The sequence below is a fragment of the Triticum dicoccoides genome, chromosome 3A, assembly GCF_002162155.2.
Source record: "Triticum dicoccoides isolate Atlit2015 ecotype Zavitan chromosome 3A, WEW_v2.0, whole genome shotgun sequence".
Taxonomy (NCBI): domain Eukaryota; kingdom Viridiplantae; phylum Streptophyta; class Magnoliopsida; order Poales; family Poaceae; genus Triticum; species Triticum dicoccoides.
Genome location: NC_041384.1, coordinates 131182907 through 131202946, shown reverse-complemented (window position 1 = coordinate 131202946; position 20040 = coordinate 131182907).

The following is a 20040-nucleotide window of genomic DNA, read 5'->3' as shown; positions in this document are numbered from 1 at the left end:
GCGCATCCAGACTCACCATGGCATAATTTTTTAATCTGAGCCATGCTTTTTTGTAGTCCAGCAAGGTCCCGCACTGAACAATCCTCGCCGGAGGATTTACTAGGCCCGGATGTGATGGACAGCGGGACACCCCCAAAGGCCCCTTCCCCAAAACATGTGAACGACACCGAGGTTTCATCCCAAAGGGACCCAAGCCAAGGAGGGGGGAAAAGGTCGTCAAGGCGGCGCTAGGAGGTCAAACTTCAGGGGCCGGACACATGGGAGAAAAGGCTCCCATTGATGTCGACGGCTGGGGCTATCTCAAATTTGGCTCCCAGTTGGACACAATTCCGGGGGCCGATACGGCTCCGGAATTAGGTAGGCAACCTCCCTCGGCTGGAGGGGGTGCGCCTGTTCCACCGGCAACCTCTGTCCAACAAGAGGTGCCGGACACTTTATCAGCGGCGCTGAAGAGCGCCTCCATCATTGAAGAACACTGTGACCTTATGGGTGCAGTGATTGAGAAGATTCAGTCCGCTGAGAGTGGACCGAATGAAGCCTGCATCAGCCTTATAACGGGCTTTGAGGTGTGTTTTATTAGTTTTCTAAGAGTGTCATAGTATAGGTAGTAGCCACTGATACACTATTCGGTGAAAGAAGGAACCGGACAGAGGATCAAATATATGTTCGCAGGAGACTCATTTCATGGCATCTCTCCCTCTTCTTCTTTTTTATAAGCAGGCGTCTGTAGCGACTGCCGCCTCTCATACTGTCGAAGTCTCGGACTGAAGCAGACTCTGGAACGGGCCGAAGAAGAACTCGGTAGAGTGAAGAAGCAGTTGGAGGATAACCAAGGTATGCAAAAACCTTGTTCGCATTCAGCGTGAATGAATAAGTTAGTATGATGAAAATAATTTAATGATGTGCTCTAGGGGCAACGGCCAAAATTGAGGCTCTTAAGAAGGCTGTGGCCGAAGCCGAGAAGAAGGCAGTCGCAGAGCAGGCTCTTCGCGAAAAGCACGAGGCCAGGGTTATTGAAGTTGAGCAAGAGCTTCAAGAGGCCATGAATAAATGCGAGACCTTGGAGCAAAGTTTAACGCGGAAAGACTCCAAACTCTCCCAAGCTCGCCAAGCCGCATGTGATGCCCGGGGGGAAGCCCAAGGCGCCCTGCAGGAAATCCAGGAGGCGAGGAAGATCACGGCGGGTAAGGCTTTTTCTATGTAAAGCAGGTATTTGAAGGGAGAAAATCATGTTTACTAATTTGAATTCGGATATCTCCAGGGGTATTTGCGGAGCTGCCACATAGCATATCTGATGCCGCCCAATTCTACCGAGCCGAAGAAAGGAGCACTGCGGAGAAGTTTTCTGGTCGCAGTATCTGGCGCCAAATTATCCAGTGCCATTTGCCGATCAGCTGAAACAGGTGATCGAACTACATAAGGCGGCCGAACTAGCCATGAAGGATTTAATTATCCGGCTATGGCCCGCCGAGCCAATTCCAAGCAGCTACTTCGGGCTCGTGAAGCGGCTTGTGAGTGCATGCCCTCGACTTGAAGTCATCAAGCGGTCGGTCTGTATGGAGGGTGCGTGAATGGCCTTTGCCCACGCAAAGGTGCACTGGGCGAAGATGGATGCTGAAAAGCTAATGACCGAGGGACCGCCAGAGGGGAAGGAGCACCGCAAGCCCGAGTTATATTATGAAAGTGTCCTGAAAGGATCCCGCCTTGCGGCGGAGCAATGCACCAAGGACATTATATTTCCATGAATACAGTCAAGTTGTCCTTTGTAATGTTAAACAAGGTCATTTCTATTATTTACTGCCTGTAATTCGAAAAAAATTCCTCCTGCGCGACCGTTTATATATTAATCCTAAGAGTTGGCCAGTCGTCGGCTTCTGCCCCCACGCAGGAAGTATGGGGGTGTTCGGGATAAACCTAAGCACTCTTTATCCCAGTTTTGGGTCCTTCAATGAGGTGTTCAGTGCAACGAACCAGGCAATCAGACTATAAGGCTTTATCACTCTCACTTAGCCATAGGAGTTTGACAAAAGGAAGGTAGGCACAGACCCTATTGTTCGGAAGACCGCACGAGGGGCTCTATAAGCACCTGATCGGAAGAAAAGCCGATCCATCGCACGCTGCATTAGTTATCTCATAATGCCGAAGAAATCCTTAAAGATTTTACAACCAGCTCTCGCCGTATCATGACAGTCAGTTTTCGGCTTTCTCTATTGAGGCGCTCGTCCGGAAGAACCGGGACACAATGCAGTAGTTCTCCCTGTGCCGCCTTAGCCGATATAGTGGAACGTAAGGAAGCAAAACATGGGAGCCGGGCAAACCCAACTATTGACCCAAGACATGATTCAGAGCTAATGCATATAATGCTATAAGTTCGGGGTGCCAAATGACCGCGAAGGTGTTCGGACTTTATTGCCATATTATGCGTACAATGAAGCCCCTGGCATATTAAGGCATATCGCGGTGTACAGATGCCATTTGACAAAGAGTGTCAATAAGAAACAACAACAGATAAGCGTCATATAAAGCCACATGTTGTAATTGAATAACACGTCGATGCGTACGAGTACAGGTAATGTGATAAAAAGAAATATGACTTCGGAACCTGCTGAGATCAGGTGGGAGGAGGCTGTGTGCGGATCTAGAGTGTAATCAGATGGCCATCGAGGGGGATATCTAAGGATTCCCTTATGTGTTCGAGCTGTTTCCATGTCGCCAGTCCTGGCCTACGCAAAAGTGGACCTGCAAAGAAAATGCGAAAAACATTTGTGTGCCACGGGGCGGTTAAGCCGCAGTGTGTGGGATATACTAGATTTGCCTCCGTTTATTGCCGGAGTGTTTTAATTGAGCTCCTGATGAGCCGGGCTATCTTGCCGCGAAGTAGTTCAGACTCCCTTCACGGTGTCCAGAAGTTTGGCCATCGACTCAAGGTTCAATAGAAAGATGCCACTCATTGCTTCTACTGTTAAGGAGGCGGTATACTCTTTGGCACGGAGGGAGCGTTCGGCCTTGCCATTAACTATTATGACGCCGCGCAGATCGGGCATCTTGAGCTTAAGGTAGGCATAATGTGGCACCGCGTTGAATCGAGCAAATGCGGTTCGTCCGAGCAGTGCATGATAGTTACTGCAAAAAGGGACGATGTCGAAGATTAACTCTTCTGTACGGTAATTGTTCGGTGATCCGAAGACTACCTCCAGAGTGATGGAGCTAGTACAACGGGCCTCCACACCTGGTATAATACCTTTAAAGGTGGTTTTAGTGGACTTGATCATTGAAAGATCAATACCCATCTAGTGCACTATGTCCTGATACAGCAGGTTTAGACTAATGCATCCGTCCATAAGGACTCGTGTGAGGTGGAATCCGTCAATTATTGGGTCAAGGACTAGTGTGTTTGTATTGCCCTGATTGGTATTGGCCAGACGATCCATACGGTCGAAGGTGATCGGCCATATTTTATATTGTTGGGCGACTGGCTTCGTTATGTCGGCATCCCTGAGAGTGCACATCCGTCCCAGCTTGGGAATGTGGGTGGCGTTTATCATGTTCACCATTTTGATTTACGCGGGGGGGGGGGGGATTTCTTTTGCCCTCCTGTGTTCGGCGACCGGGGCTCCTCTCGTTGTCATCGCTTGACCCCTTCTCCTTGTTTTCGGCACCTGACCTACCGGCTTGTTTGAAGACCCAGCATTCTCTATTGATATGATTGGCTGGTGTTCCTAGGGTGCCATGAATTTGCCATGGACGGTCGAGGATGTTGTCCCAACTGGACGGGCCCCGATTGTTCCGTTTGAATGGTTTTTTCTGCTGACCGGACTTAGAGCCACTGAATCCGGCATTAACGGCCGTGTCTTTGGCGTTATCGCCATTATTGCGATGCTTGTGTTTGTTGCGTCGGGGCTTGGCGTTGCTATCTTTGGCATCTGATGTGCCAGGATTGCTTATTGTGCTATTGCTACGAGCCAACCAGCTATCTTCACCCATGCAAAAGCGGGTCATGAGTGTTGTGAGGGCTGCCATGGACTTCGGCTTCTCTTGGCCAAGGTGTCGGGCAAGCCACTCATCACGGATGTTATGCTTAAAGGACGCTAGGGCTTCGGCATCCGGACAGTCGACAATTTGGTTCTTTTTAGTTAGGAACCGAGTCCAGAATTTCCTGGCTGACTCTCCGGGCTGTTGGGTTATGTGACTTAAATCATCAGCATCCGGTTGTCACACATAAGTGCCCTGGAAGTTATCCAGGAATGCGTCTTCCAGGTTCTCCCAACTTCCAATGGAGTTTGCCGGCAAACTATTCAGCCAATGCCGAGCCGGTCCCTTGAGTTTTAGTGGGAGGTACTTGATGGCGTGTAGATCATCCCCGCGGACCATGTGAATGTGGAGAAAGAAATCTTCTATCCATACAGCGGGGTTTGTAGTCCCGTCATAGGGCTCGATAACGGGCTTAAACCCTTCTAGGAATTCATGATCCATTACTTCGTTAGTGAAGCATAGGGGGTGTGCAGCGCCTCTATGCCGGGCTACATCACGACGCAGTTCAAATGAGTCTGATCTGTTGTATTCGGCCCGGCCGGATTTGTATTTAGTATATCCGTCGTGACGGTAATCGTGATGCGTTGGGGCGCGCCCCCGTGATCCGTAGATCGATCTTGACTGTCTTGCTTTGTTTTCCAATTTGTCTCGCAGGTCATGCATGTAGCCCCGGGCCTTCGTGTTTTTGCTTGTTTAGCGACGGGGTGCAGGCTGGACTTCGGGCTGATACGCCGCTTTGTCTCGGCCACGAGGTGGCCGGTCAGCCACATCCTACGCTGGTAGTGTAGGCTCTAGTGCCTCCTCCTCGAGTTGAGGTAACAACCTGCGCTTTGGGTAACTTTTGGTTGGGCACTCGAGTCCGTATTCCTCGGCTGCCAGGACCTCAGTCCATCTATCAGTTAGTAGATCTTGATCAGCTTGAAGCTGCTGCTGCTTTTTCTTCAGGCTTTTTGCAGTGGCTATAAGACAGCGCTTGAAGCGCTCCTGCTCGACGGGGTCCTCAAGCACGATGAATTTTTCATCGCCGAGGCTCACCTCATCTTCGGAGAGGGGCATGTAATTGTCATCCTCCGAGTCTCCATCCATTGCCTGTTTATCAGGGCTAACTTGCCCATCCTCCCGTACGGCTTGCTCGAAGCTTGGCTGGGCAGGATTGTTTTCGTCTTCGGCACCATCCGGAGTGATATTGTCTCTTGTGCCGGTATCGCCATTTTTGCTATGGCGGGGCTTAGAGCGGCGCCGCCGGCGCTTAGATTGCTTCTCGAGGGGATTATCCTCCGTTGCCTCGTCGCCATTGCTTTCTTTGGGCGTGTCCACCATATATATATATATCATATGATGAGGTGGATGTCTAGCGCCCTGTGGGCGGTGGTTCTTGTTCTTCTATGGCGTCGTCGTCCATACCGTCAATGTCTTCGGAGTCGAAATCAAGCATGTCAATTAAGTCATCGATAGTGGCTATTAAGTGGGTGGTGGGTGGGCAACGAATTTCTTCATCGTCCGCTTCCCACTCAAGCCGAATATAGTTCGGCCAAGAGTCTCCTGATAGGGAGAGGGATTTTAGTGAATTTAGCACGTCGCCCATGGGTGAGTGCTGAAAGATATCCGCGGAGGTAAACTCCATGATCGGTGCCCAATCAGGTTCGATGGGCATGGATGCACACGGTTCGGAGCCTATGGCTGCAGACAAGTCCGAGGGTCCGATGACGCAGAACTTATTGGAGGTGAAGTCTGTGTTCGGCTGTATTGCCGATGAGTGTGCGGCCTCCGGGGTGGGGTCTATCCACCCGTCCTTGGGTGCACGATCTGCTCCGGATCTGAGGCCAGGGAAGCTACAGGTGCGTTCTCCTAAACACCGTCCGATGGCAGGTCTAAGCCATGCTCGTCGCGACTGCATAGCGCACCTATCGTGGGCTCGAATCCGTTGAAGATCAAGTCTCCACGTATGTCGGCGGTGTAATTTAGGCTTCCAAACCTGACCAGTTGGCAAGAGGCGTAGCTATCGATCTGCTCCAGACGGCCAAGCGAGTTGGCCAGCAGTGTGAAGCCGCCGAATACAAAGATCTGTCCGGGGAGGAAAACCTCACCCTGGGTCGCTTCATTGTGGATGATTGAAGGAGCCATCACGCCTTGCCGTGACGACACAGTGGAACTCTCAATGAAAGCACCAATGTCGGTGTCAAAACTGGCGGATCTCGGGTAGGGGGTCCCGAACTGTGCGTCTAAGGCTAATGGTAATAGGAGGTGGGGGACACGATGTTTACCCAGGTTCGGTCCCTCTTTATGGAGGTAATACCCTATTTACTGCTTGATTGATCTTTATGATATGAGTATTACAAGAGTTGATCTACCACGAGATCATAGAGGCTAAACCCTAGAAGCTAGCCTATGATTATGATTGTTCTTGTCCTACGGACTAAACCCTCCAGTTTATATAGACATCAGAGGGGGCTAGGGTTACACAGAGTCGGTTACAGAGAAGGAGATCTACATATCCGAAATGCCAAGCTTGCCTTCCACGCAAAGGAGAATTCCGCCCGGACACGGGACGAAGTCTTCAATCTTGTATCTTCATAGTCCAACAGTCCGGCACAAGTACATAGTAGGGCTATCCGTGGACCCCCTAATCCAGCACTCCCTCAGCCACAACCACAATAACCATGGGCAACATGCGGACTATTGTAACCATGGTCCTGCTACCTATTGTAGTGACCATGGGCCTCCTACGGGTCATGGGATCCATGGGCCTTCTATGGGTCATAGGGTCCATGGGCCTTCTATGGGCCGTATAATCAATGGGCCTTGTACATGCCATATTATCAATTTGCCAAACATGGGCCGTACTATTTGTGGACCAAAAATGGTCCGCAAAATGGGCTATAGTCAAAATCGTCTTTTTATAGCCCGACCATAATGGGTCGTTAATAGGCCGATATGTATAACGAGCTTAAATCTATCGACAGGCATGACAGGTCATTAATGGGCCATATTTAATGACGCTATGAAAGCAGCCCAACTAGTTAACGGGCCATAAACGAGCCAACTGTAACCACACACTAAAAAAAGACACATCCGTGACATTTTGGGCCGAACGAATTTTTTTTCTGTCATGCTTATGACACTTCTATGAAGATGATTGTGACAAACCTCGGTATCATCATAGATGTGGTGGGCTCCTACTTCTTGACAAAAAATCATGACAGAAAATGGGCTTTTCGTCCTGGGCAGGCTGGAGACGCAGCTGCATGACATTCTTTGGGCCGTCCATGACGGAAAAATCATGGTAGAAGCGAGGGCGAGGAAAATATCGAGGAGTTCCAGGTTATGGTGGGTGGTCGGGGCCGAGCAATGCATAGAGGTTTGCGTGTTTCTCTCGTACACGTACGCGCGTGTGTGCGAGGCGTTGCGCTCTAACTGAACCCGGAGCGAGGCGTTGGGCTCTAACAGAACCCGAGCGATTGCACTAGCTACGTTACTGAACCCCGATCGATCCCTTGTTGTTAACTGAACCCGAGTGATTCCTTCGCTATTGCTGCTAACTGGAGCCGGTCGAAGCTGCCTCTTGATGAACAGTTCCTGGTGGGGATTGGATGAACAGTTCCCGGCGTGGGTTGGATGAACTAGATCCCGTGGTAGTAGAGTTCATTGCTGCTGGATGAACAGGACCCCGATCGAGGAGGCATGGGGGTGGATGAACAGTAGCTGGTGAAGGGACCTCGTACGTGGAGGGCTGGTTGAATAGGACTGTCGGTGTATGAAAGTAGGGGCTCTCCTTTGTACCCTTTACTTGTACACGGGCAGTCAGAGCCACGCCTACGACCACACCTAGCAGGGCAGGGGAAGGATGCCGAAGCACAAGACCAACAGAGAAACGCCAAGACCAGGAACACAAAGAGCAAGAGGGCGAGGTGAACTCCCCCGGCAAAAGCCTTGCCGGGGCAACTCGCTCGACGCCAACAGTGCGGCCACCCTTGAGCCTGGGAGTTCCGACACCATCGACAACGTTGAAGCCAAGGCTCGGGAAGCGCCTCCATGGTGGCATGCAGATCTTTGTGAAGATCATAAATACACCAGATCATATGAGGACAAGAAGAGGACGATCCTCGGCAAGATCCTTGCCGAGGAAATCCACGAGACCACCGGCAAGATCCTTGCCGGCGACGACTGCGATGCCATGGCAAGACCCCGCCTGCGGGTCCACAGCGAGGCCCGCATCTGTCAAAACTCCACCGCCGTTCCCATACAGCTGCCAGCCCAACTAGCTGGGGAAGCACCTACGTGGCAACATGCGGCTTCCAGGCCAACTCAGCAAGCACCTGTGTGGTGGCATGCAGATCTTTGTGAAGACCCTACCACCACACCATCTCAGTAGCCTGCCAGCCTACATGGCGCTGCATGGATCGCTGGCCTGGGTGCGTGTCGAAGCGAGGTGGAGCGGCGACAGACGGGACCGACCTCGTTACCGTCCCCGATATAGCAAATGGACACCTAAGTACCGCATTTAATGCATCTTGTCCCGTAATGCCAGGTGAGGGAGTCCTGGATTAGGGGGTCTCCGGACAGCCAGACTATATCCTTTGGCCGGACTGTCGGACTATGAAGATACAAGATTGAAGACTTCGTCTTGTGTCCGGAGGGGACTTTTACTTGGCGTAGAAGGCAAGCTAGGCAATACGGATATGTATATCTCCTCCTTTGTAACCGACCTTGTGTAACCCTAGCCCCCTCTGGTGTCTATATAAACCGGAGGCTTTTAGTCCGTAGGACAACAACAATCATACCATAGGCTAGCTTCTAGGGTTTAGCCTCTTTGATCTCGTGGTAGATCAACTCTTGTACTACTCATATTATCAAGAACAATCAAGCAGGACATAGGGTATTAACTCCATCGAGAGGGCCCAAACCTGGGTAAACATCGTGTCCCCTGCCTCCTGTTACCATCCGCCTTAGACGCACAGTTCGGGACCCCCTACCCGAGATCCGCCGGTTTTGACACCGACATTGGTGCTTTCATTGAGAGTTCCACTGTGCCGTCACCGTAAGGAAGGATGCCTCGTCTCGTTGTTAAAAACAACATTACCGCCGGGGGAGCCCTGGCTGTCGGCCAAACTCTCCGGCTAGGCAGTTTCATCATGACCGCCCGTTCGGCTGCTGCACCGACGATGACTTCTCGGGTCATCGAAAACAGCCTCCACGTCGGCTCGGAATTTGCCGAGCAGATGGATCCAATAGAGCTCTCATCCCTAAACGAGCTCTTGGATCGCATCGCCGCCTTGGGAGTCACTACTGACTATGATCTGATTGGGCTTAAACCCGATCAAAGGGAGATTAACTCTCCACCGGTCACCCATCATAGTGCGGTGGTGGAGGAAAAATGCGGTGATTCTTCCTCTATCTTGAGGACTAACTATGTCCGGATTCCTGAGCTCACCGAGCCGGATACCCGTTTATGGGAGGACTTCACCCAAGCCCTGAACCTAGAGTCAGGCGGCGGGCCAGACTTATCGGGCAACATACCGAAACCCAAACTTCCATGATTGGAAACTCCTCGGCCCCTGGGTCTCAGATCGGGTAAGGGTTCGGACTCAAAGCCACCCACCCACCCAAGCATAAACGATCTTTCCCACATCAGGCAAGCGCCCCAGGAAATAGTACATCATTATTGGGCCAGATTCCTCCTTGTGATGAATAAGGTTAAGGACTGTCGCGAGGAAGACGCAGTCTCATTTTTCTGCAATAATTGCACGGACAAGGGAATCCTTAACGCCATAAGTCGCCGTGACATATCACGCTTCGCCGACTTGGCGTCCATAGTATAAAAGTACTGTGCAATGGAAAGCGCCTGGAAAACTGAAACGAAATTTTAGGATAATCCGGCCCCGAATATACACCCAGTCTAAAGTAAAAGGGTGCACTATCATAAGACACCCGAGTTAATTACAAAGAAGCAAAAAACCTCTACAGGGCGTGGAACCGTATTGGAGGGATGGCTCAATAGACCCTGCAAAATTCATAGTACAGCGGATACCATACCAACACACAGCCTTAGAGAATGTTGGGTACTCCGGCAGGTGGCCAAAAGTGGTGAGGATCTTCTCATCCTAGATGCCACAGAGCACCATCCCAGGGATAGCAATACAGTATTAACAGTCTTTGAAACCTTCGCATCAAATAATAGTCGCAAGCGAACACTCCGCAGCCTTGCCGAAATGTGCCACGTGGCAGCAATAAATCCATGGAGTGACACTGCTATTACCTTCAATGCCAGTGATGAACCTAAATTCCGAACAGCCCGAGCACCAGCTGCACTGGTCCTCAGTGCAACTGTGGACGGCTTTCGACTCACCAAAGTACTCATGGACGGCGGCAATGGTTAAACCTCATCTATGAGGAAACTCTTCAAAAAATGAAAATAGACTGGAACCGCATTGAGCAAAGCAGCACAACCTTCAGAGGAATCATCCCTAGTCGGGAAGCACGTTGTGCTGGGAAAATCACACTAGATGTGGTATTCGGCATGCCGGAGAATTATAGGTCCGAAGAAATTACATTCCAAGTGGCCCCATTCAGTAGCGGATACCACGCCCTTTTAGGGCGAGAGGCGTTCACGATCTTCCAAGCTATACCCCATTACGGTACATGAAGCTCAAAATGCCCTAGCCCAACGGAATCATCACTCTCGCTAGTCATCCGGACACAACACTCCGCGCCGAAAACAAAACAGCCGCATTGGCCCTTGAGGCACTATCCGAAGCCCTTGCGGCTGAGGAATTAACTGCGCTGCGCTCCACAGCGGACATGGATGACGTGATACTTGACAAGAGATCCAAGTCCACCTCTTTTAAACCAGCGGATGAAATAGTCAAATTCCAAGTCCACCCAACGGACCCTACAAAAACAGCCTCCATCGGGGCACAGTTAAACACCGCTGTGGACGCCGCACTATGAGAGTTCCTGCGCGAGAATTGGGACATCTTCGTCTGGCACTCCTCAGACATGACAGGAATCCCACAGGCTGGCTGAACACAGCCTTAATATTCTAAAGGGATTCAAGCCGGTCAAGCAGATTCTTCAGCGTTTCTCTGAACCTAAGAGACAAGCTATGCGAGAGGAACTAGCCAAGTTATTGGAGGCCGGATTCATTAGGGAAATAAAACACCCGAACTAGCTAGAAAACCTGGTGATGGTACCAAAGAAGGACAAATCCTGGCGCCTATGTGTCGATTTCAAGGACCTCAACAAGGCTTGCCCAAAGGATCCCTTCCCCCTCCCCTGCATCGATCAAATTATCGATGCTACCACAGGACAAGATTCATTGTGTTTCCTCGACGCATACTCCGGCTACCACCAAATCAAGATGGCGGAGTCTGACCAATCTGCAATGGCATTTATCACACCATACGGCCCCTTTTGTTTCAACACTATGCCTTTTGGGCTCAAAAACGCCGGCGCAACATATCAGCGCATGATTCAGACATGTCTGGAGAAACAGATTGGCAACACAGTAGAGGCATACGTAGATGATGTGGTCGTCAAAACCAAACACGTCGACTCTCTAATAGACGACTTGAGGCTCACATTCGACAACCTCCGAACATACGACATCAAGCTCAATCCGGAAAAATGCGTTTTCGGTGTACCAGCCAGAAAGCTCCTGGGTTTCATTGTCTCCAGTAGAGGAATTGAAGCAAATCCGGCCAAAATCCGAGCTCTATCATAGTTGGCTATACCAACGGACCTCAAACAAATCCAGAAATTAACCAGATGTGTGGTGGCTCTAAGCCACTTTATCTCCCGCTTAGGAGAAAAGGCATTACCCCTTTATTGCCTCCTTCGGCGCATCGAACACTTCGAGTGGACGGACGCTGCCACTTCCGGATTGGAAGAAATAAAAGCCATACTGGCAACCAACCCAACCCTGGCCGCGCCAAACATCGGCGAACCAATGCTATTGTACATTGCGGCAACTCATCAGGTTGTAAGCGCAGTGCTCGTCGTTGAATGAGAAACGGACGGACATAAATTCCCCCCTCAAAAGCCGGTATATTATGTATCCACTGTCCTCACTCCATGCAAATCACGGTACCCACATTATCAAAAGATAGCCTATGCGATATTCATGGGATCTCGGAAGCTGCGACACTACTTTCAAGAGTGTTCAATTACAGTAGCCTCAGAAGTGCCAATTAATGATATTATAAACAACCGCAACGCCATGGGCCATTGAGCTCCTCCCGTTCGACATAACATACAAACACCGACGAGCCATTAAATCGCTAGTATTGGCCGACTTTTTCGCCGAATGGACGGAAGACGAGCTCCCTAAAGAGTACGGCGCATACTCCAATTGGATCATGCACTTCGACGGCTCCAAAATGCTGGCTGGTCTGGGGGCTGGCATCGTCCTGACGTCCCCAACCGGAGATACAGTTCAATACATACTACAGATACTGTATACAGACTCCAACAACGCAGCCGAATACGAAGCCCTGTTACATGGTCTTCGGATGGCAATCTCCATGGGCATTCAATGCCTGGAGGTGCGTGGGGATTCGAACCTCGCAATATCCCAAATAAATGGAGACTTCGATGCCAAGGATTCGAAGATGGCGGCCTATCGCAACGCCGTCCTAAAGATGTTAGCTCGGTTCGAGGGGCTCGAATTTCACCATGTGGCTCGGGAAAACAATCAGGCGACGGATATCCTCGCTCGCATCAGCGCAAAATGCGATGCGGTCCCCCAACATCTTTTTGGAGAGGTTGTTTAAGCCATCCGTGGTATGGGAAGGGGACACCGGTAACAATAGTCTGGACCCGGCCAAAATTCCCGATACCGAACACTCTGACATAATCGTAGGATCTGCCACCGAAATAACACCTTCATCCCACGTAATAATGGTCATCATTGCCCCGTGGACAGAACCATTCCTGGCCTACCTAACTAGGCAGGAACTTCCCGAGGACCAAAATGAGGCACGCTGCATAGTGCGGTGATCTAAAGCCTACATGATCCATGAGGGAGAGCTGTATAAAAAAAGCACTACCGGAGTCCTTCAAAGGTGCATCTCTGAAGAGGAAGGGCGGAAGCTTTTGGCAGAAATTCATGCCGGACTCGGTGGCCACCACGGCGTAGCCCGGGCCCTTGTAAGCAAGGCCTTCCGTACAGGTTATTATTGACCGGTGGCCTAGGTAGATGCACAGGACTTGGTCCAACGATGCGTCGGTTGCCAGCTTTTTGCAAACCAAAGCCACATGCCAACCACCGCCCTCCAAACAATCCCCATTACCTGGCCCTTCATGGTCTGGGGGCTTGACATGGTTGGACCCCTTAAAGGGGGAACCCATAAGAAAAAATACTTACTGGTCATGGTGGATAAATTCACCAAATGGATAGAAGCCAAACCTGTTAAAACGACCGAATCTGGACCAGTGATAGACTTCATATCCGGGGTTGTACACCGTTATAGCGTCCCCCACAGCATCATCACTGACAACGGCACGAACTTCACAGCCGACGAGGTAAAACTTTGGTGCAACAACATGGGCATTAAGCTCGATTATGCCTCTGTCTATCACCCACAAACTAACGGCCAAGTTGAGCGAGCAAATGGTCTTATCATGAGCAGCATCAAACCCAGATTAGTGCGGTCCTTAGAGGAGTCTAACACGCACTGGGTAGAGGAGCTCGACTCCGTACTCTGGGGGCTGCGGACCACGCCGAATCGTACTACCGGATACACACCCTTCTTTATGGTGTACGGCGCAGAGGCGGTTCTGCCCTGCGAAATAATTCATGACTCACCTCGAGTGCGCATGTACGAAGAAAGAGAAGCCGAGCTCGATCGGCAGGACAGTCTGGACACCCTGGAGGAGGAGCGCGACGTGGCAAAAACCCGTTCCACATTCTATCAGTAACAGGCTCACAAATACCAAAGCAGAAAAGTACGAGCCAAAACTTATAACATTGGCGAGCTAGTTCCACGCCTGCCGGAGAAGAAAAAGACCAAGCTCGAGCCCAAATGGGAAGGTCCCTTCATTATTGACCAAGTTTTGACAGGTGGAGCGTACCGTCTGCGGGATGCATCGAATAATCGACTTGAGCCGAACCCATGGAACGCAGCCAGGCTCCGAAGATTCTACGCCTAGTACCGGACTCTATGTGTGTCTCCTTCCTCTGTCCATTTTTTGCATATACAGTATCTGTCCTTTTTCTCTTCCTTTCTTTTATTCTTTCTCAAGGCCTTCAAGGGCCAACTTGTGTCTTGCTTGCACACTATTGACACGCTAATCGCGCTCATTGTACCTGGGGGCTTCTTACACAGAAGTTTAATTATTCATCTGGGCTCCATGCCCCGCACATGTGTTATTCTTCCGCATGTACCTTTTCTTCGCCATTATATGCATCGATATGACTTAAGTTTTAGCCAAGCTGAGTTTCCTGGCTCTTGTATTTATGCCCTACGTTCCCGTTAATTCGGCTAGGGCATAAGGGGAGCACCTGCGCGATTGTTACTGCCGGGTCAGCCGTGTGTGTACCTCAGACTGGGTGAAGCCGAAAGCTAGAGTTCTTAAGGGAATATTCGGTCGGTAAACAAAAGATGATTTTTATTTATTTTTCATATGTGCCCCTTCTACTTGCCCATACACTAAGCTAACGGGGATCTCTTTCCCATCGGGCCCCACAGGTCCGACCTCGACCATGTGGTTTGGGTCAGCCTTGGTATACCGCATCTTCACCATGGCCCAGGCTTCCCTAGCACCTAGACGACAGGCCGATATCTTCCATAATTGGAAGCGCCGCCGTGCTCCCTTGAGCTTCTCTGCAAGCTCTCCAATGCCTTCTGGCAGGGAGACAGATGGCCACAAGGCCTGGGCAATACCTTGCATCACCTGCCGAACTTGTTCGTGCAGTTGTGAGAGCTCGGGTAGAAGATCACCCGCAGACCCGGGCATCTCCTCCGCTGGACGACCCGTCAGCATACCTGCAGACAGAACTCTGTTAGCCGGCTTCTCCGCTGCACCCTTTTAAGGGTTCGTTCAAGCACTTACTGAAAATGCCGCGCCGAAGCCACTTATTCTCCTTCTCGGAGTCCGCAAGATGGGCTCGAACATCTTTCAGTTCCACGCTCAGCTTGGTATTGGCGTCTTGGAGATTGTTTTTCTCCCGCCTGACCTTAGTCAGCACGCGTTCGCCATCCTTTAGCTGTCGTATGACATGCTGGTCCTTCGGATTCTCTTCGGAGTCATCTGCAATATCTACTGTTAGATCTGCAGCCATGCCGCACACTATATGGTACCTATCATTCTTTGAAACAAATGTTACCATCTCGGGACTTTTCAGGTTTCTTCAATGCGGCAATGGCGGCCCGAAGTTGGGTCTTGCATTCCTCCAGCTCCTGTGACAGTCGAGTATTCTTCTCTGTAAGAACCTGCACAATAAATGATCCTTAAATCAGTTGTGCCAACTGTTTCAAGTCTCAGGGGCTACTGATACATATAATCGTTAGATTTTCTTACCCGTACATCCCTTACATACTGGTTCGTGGCTCTGGCTAGACCATTTTGAGCAGCACGGAGGTACGCGTCTCCAGAATTGAAGGCATCAAATGCCTCTGGTGAGAAGCAAGCGTCACAGAGTACGGCCCCGCGACGCCTATGATTCATGGCGCTCTCCACTTCTGAATTTGTAGCAGATGGTCTATCCGCATCCTATGTAGGAGGAGTATCCGGCGTCCGCCCCATGTCGGCTTCTGCCTCTATGTCTGGCCCTGGAGCCCGACTGGTGGAAGCATGGTCGGCAGCCTCTCCGGACATATTCTGGTGAGCGTTTTTTCTATTAAAGAAACATGGATGTCATTACATTTTGAGAAAGACGACAACCACGGAGTGGGTTTTTTTTCATACCTCTGCGCCAGCGTCTCCGTCCTGACCGCCTTCCTTTTTGGCCTACCCGGCCTCGGTGCCTCTTGTTGATGAGTTGCTGCGGGTTCGGCACGGCGTCCCGAATGCCTTCCCTATAAAACACCATATGTATATGGTAGGTGAAGTGTCTAAAAGGGGTTCCTAGTTTTTGGAGTTGGGATTTTGGTTTTTCTTACGTGCGACGCAGGGAGCAGTCCGGGATAGTCGGCCGTAATGGCCACCATGGCGTCATCACAGCTCAATTGATAGAACTGCCTGTCTATCAACTCCACGGATATGTTTGGATCTTCTTCGAGTCCGGGACCGAGGGCCCGGTCAGGGTCCTCTGGTTGTGGAGATGGGCTGTTGACCTCCCTTACGGCTTTTCGCAGTTCCTGCCGTAAAATGGCAAGGTGAGTACCTACGACAAAGAATGCGAGAAGAATGGGAGTAAGGAGATATAACTCACCCAGCTTGGAGGGTTGTACATGGAGAATCCATTCCGTGGCTTGATGCAGATGAACTCCTCTTCCTCTCCCTTGAACAACTCGGACAAATTTTTTGCTAAAGCAGCAGTGGTGTCCGCTCCCTTACGCCCGCAACGGGTGGCATCATCTTCCCCGTTAAAACACCACAGGGGGTGCCCTCGATATTGAAGTGGCTGCACTCCCCGCATTATGCATATTGACATAACCTCGATTATTGTCAGTCCTGATTGAGCAAGCGCTTTAATCCGGTTCATCAGGTAAAGGACTTCTCCGTTGTCTTCCTCCTGGGGGCTCCGTGGGCGCCAGCTTCGGCGTTTCTTCAGAGGAGCATTGTTGAACTCAGGAAGACCCCGCCGAACAGGGTCCGGAAGGGGGATGTCCTCCATATAAAACCGTTCTGAAGGCCAGTCTTCGGACGTCTTCTTCGGAGTACTGGACAGGTATCTGGTTTCGGCGACGCGCCATATTTTGGCTCCGCCCACTTGATAAAGTGACCCCTTCTGTTTGCGGGGGACGAGGCAAAATAAACTTTTCCATAACTCGAAATGAGCCTCGCATCCCAGGAATAACTCGCAAAGGGCAACATAGCCAGCGATGTGTAATATGGAAGCAGGGGTGAAATTATGCAGTTGGAGGCCATAAAACTCCAGGAGCCCGCGGAGGAACTGATGAATCGGAAATCCGAGTCCCCTTAATAAGTAAGGAACAAGGCACACCCGCTCCCCCGTAGAGGGGCTGGGGAAGCTCTCCGCTTACTCCCCGCCATTGTAGGTGGCGACCCCGGCTCGGACGGGAACCATATACGCTGGAGGGATAAATCCCTGAGTCTGAAGTTCGACTAATCGACTATGTGAGACAGAACACCTCTCCCAATCACCGGGCTTAGGGCTACGGGGGCGAGAGGAGGACCTGCGGTGGTCGGCCATGTTGGAGTGGATTTTTCCAAAGCGCGCTCCGATGGATTCTCGCTGTGGGAGGATGGTATGGATTGGATCTAAGAATCCCCATCCCTTTAATAGAAAATTTATTTATCTGGCTAGGGAGCGAATGTAAAAACGCCCTGGCTCCTCGTATTCATTCGACGCGTGGAAGATAGCCCTTATTGGGCGCTGTCGGTGTCAAAACCGGCAGATCTCAGATAGGGGGTCCCGAACTGTGCGTCTAAGGCGGATGGTAACAAGAGGCAGGGGACACGATGTTTTACCCAAGTTCGGGCCCTCTTGATGGAGGTAAAACCCTACGTACTGCTTGATTATTCTTGATAATATGAGTAGTACAAGAGTTGATCTACCACGAGATCGGAGAAGGTAAACCCTAAAAGCTAGCCTACGGTATGATTGTAATGTTTTCCTACGGACTAAAACCCTCCGGATTATATAGACACCGGAGGGGGCTAGGGTTAAACAAGGTCAGTTACAGAGGAGGAGATATACATATCCGTATTGCCTAGCTTGGCTTCCACGCCAAGTAGAGTCCCATCCGGACACAGGACGAAGTCTTCAATCTCGTATCTTCATAGTCCAACAGTCCGGTCAAAGGATATAGTCCGGCTGTCTGGAGACCCCCTAAGCTAGGACTCCCTCAGTAGCCCCTGAACCAGGCTTCAATGATGATGAGTCCGGCGCGCAGTATTGTCTTCGACATTGCAAGGCGGGTTCCTCCTCCGAATACACCACGGAAGAGTTTGAATACAAGGATTGTGTCCGACCCTGCAAAATAAGTTCCATATACCACCGTAGAGAGAATAATATTTCCACAAATCTAATCTGCTGACAAGTTTTGGCAGCATGACATCATGCCATGGCCCGGTAATTATTCGAACCATTTTTCTTTAGCCAGCCCCGCATATGACGCGAGGCGGTTTCTTGACACATCTTGTCAAAGCAGAGATCGTGTTCCCTTTATTACGGGATTCTCATTAATACGGACGTGGGTAACCAAACCGTGCCTAGGACTCCTGGATTTTAGGCAAGTCCCAAACGGCCACGAGGAGGACACTTGATATTCACCCTCTTTACAAAGGGACAAGGCTTTTACTTTTTTCCCTCCCGTGCTCAATCGAATCCTCCCCCCGCCTCGAGTTGTAACACCCAAAGCCAAGGTCAGGTGCTTCGGACCTTCAATCATGTCCGGATCCAGCCTTCAAGGCCGGTGGATGTCTTCCTCCGTCACGGAGGAGGACATCAAGAAGTTGAGGGAGGCCAGATATCTGACCGCCAAAATTTCGCATAGGCTGCCCGCCCGAGGGCAGGTCGTCCCTTCTCCCGAACCCAACGAGAGCGTTGTGTTCGTCTCCCACTTCCTTCAAGGACTAGGCCTCACTCTGTATCCCTTTGTTAGGAGTCTTATGTTCTATTATGGGCAGGATTTTCACGATCTGGCCTCGGACTCCCTTCTTCACATCTCGTCATTTATTGTCATTTGTGAGGCCTTCCTCCGCATTACCCCTCACTTCGGCTTGTGGCTCAAGACCTTCGATGTGAAACCGAAGATGGTCGAGGGGCAGTACGCAGCGTGCGGAGGTGCTCTAACAAGAAAAATTGATGGTGCTCCATGGCCAAAGGGTTCCTTTCCAGAGGTGTCCGGATTGTGCCAGCGGGAGTGGTTTTACCTCACAGCTCCCTGAAGTACCAAGTGGGTAGCTGCCCCCACCTTCCGCTCGGGCCCTCCACCACAACTAACGTCATGGATGAGCAGGGGGCTGAGCTGGGGTCCAGCCAAGGACGTGTTAATACTGCAGAGCCGTATCCGAGATCTCTTCGAGGGAGATTTCAGTCTGGTTATGGTAATGCAAGTTATGCTATTTCATCGAGTCCAGCCTTGCAAACGCCGGTCCCTCCGCATGTGGGAGTTCAACCCGGAAGGACCGCGCACTATTCAGAATTTCCTTGGCATGACGCATGAGGAGATGTACAAATTGTTCTTCGGACCCCAAATAGAGTGTCCGGACACTACCGAGGACGTGGGCCTGAGCAGCAACCGCACCGCTGCCCCAATAAGTAATCCCATGGCCGAACACACTGTCTATTTATTTATCATGACATCAGTCTGAAGAATCTCTCTTTGACAAGGACTGGATAACAAAGGCGAAGATGATCCGGTGTTCGGCCCACTTCCTGAAGGCTTGGACAATCCGGTGCTGGAAAATATGCTCGAGCCAGTACCTTGTCCGGTGCCCTCAAAGGAAGATGAAGGGGGGAATAAAGAGGGAGAAAGCGGGCCTACATTGCTACCTATTCCAACCGAGGTAATGAGCACCTCTGCGAGGGAGGATAACCAAGGGGAAGAATCTGACATTCTCTCTCCCCGAGGAATGAAGAGGACTACCTCTGAAGATCCAGAAACCAAGGTTTCCAAACGGGAGAAGAAATCTCCACTAGAGGGTCCTGCCTCAGAGGGTGTTCTTGCCGCACAATGTCCGCGCGGGGATCAGCCCTCTAACGAGCTGTAAGTAATCAAAATGTACTTGATAGTGCAGATATCCTACCTTACTTCTGAGGAAAATAACCGAAGCATTTATCTTGCAGTTCGGATCTTAGCCCTTCTCAGCAGAGCTCGTCTTCGGGGGATCTTCTTCCAGAGATGATGGAGAGTGAAACGCCTCCCCCTGCCACACCGC